Source organism: Myotis davidii, unplaced genomic scaffold (genome assembly GCF_000327345.1).
Source record: "Myotis davidii unplaced genomic scaffold, ASM32734v1 scaffold326, whole genome shotgun sequence".
NCBI classification, from domain to species: domain Eukaryota; kingdom Metazoa; phylum Chordata; class Mammalia; order Chiroptera; family Vespertilionidae; genus Myotis; species Myotis davidii.
This window is the reverse complement of record NW_006296626.1, coordinates 587,417-588,053: the sequence shown is the minus strand read 5'-3', so window position 1 is coordinate 588,053 and position 637 is coordinate 587,417.

Genomic DNA, 637 nt, shown 5'->3' with positions numbered 1-637 from the left:
TTCGGGGCCTCAGTTAAGCCTTCTGCACAATAGGCCGGAGTTCCACCGCCTCCCGGGGACATGCCATGAGGATGATTCACACAAACCGCTCAGGACACAGAGCATCGGGAGACATCAGCCCTCTGAGAAGGTCACAACCACCCTCACTTGGCAAATGGAGAAACCCGGGCGCAGGGGAGCCATGCCAGCTGCCCAAGCTCCCACCTCTAGGAAGTGGCCGGGCCAAGATTCGGACACAATGGCCAGGCAGGGAGTGAGAAGAAAGGGACTCAGGGGCCTAGGGGGCATCCTGGGGTCCCGCTGGTCCCGGGAAATGGACATACCAGGGCTGTCCGATGACACATAGTAAGGACACAATAAACCACCGCCACCACCAGCATCATCATCAGAGCTGGGGTGTCCCCAACTGGAGGGAGGGGGGAGCACAGGTGCAGTTAGGAGCAGGGGCTGCAGATGTCACTGCGACCCAGTGGAACAGGCACACAGATGGCGGGCAACCGCTTCTCCAGAATCACATGGTGCGCTCCGGGGAGGGGACTGGCCTGGAGGACAACCACTGCCTTTGGGGTGGGGTGGTGTCCCAACCCTCGCCCACCGCCAGCCCGGAGCGCGAGGGGGGGGGTAGGGGGGGTAGGGG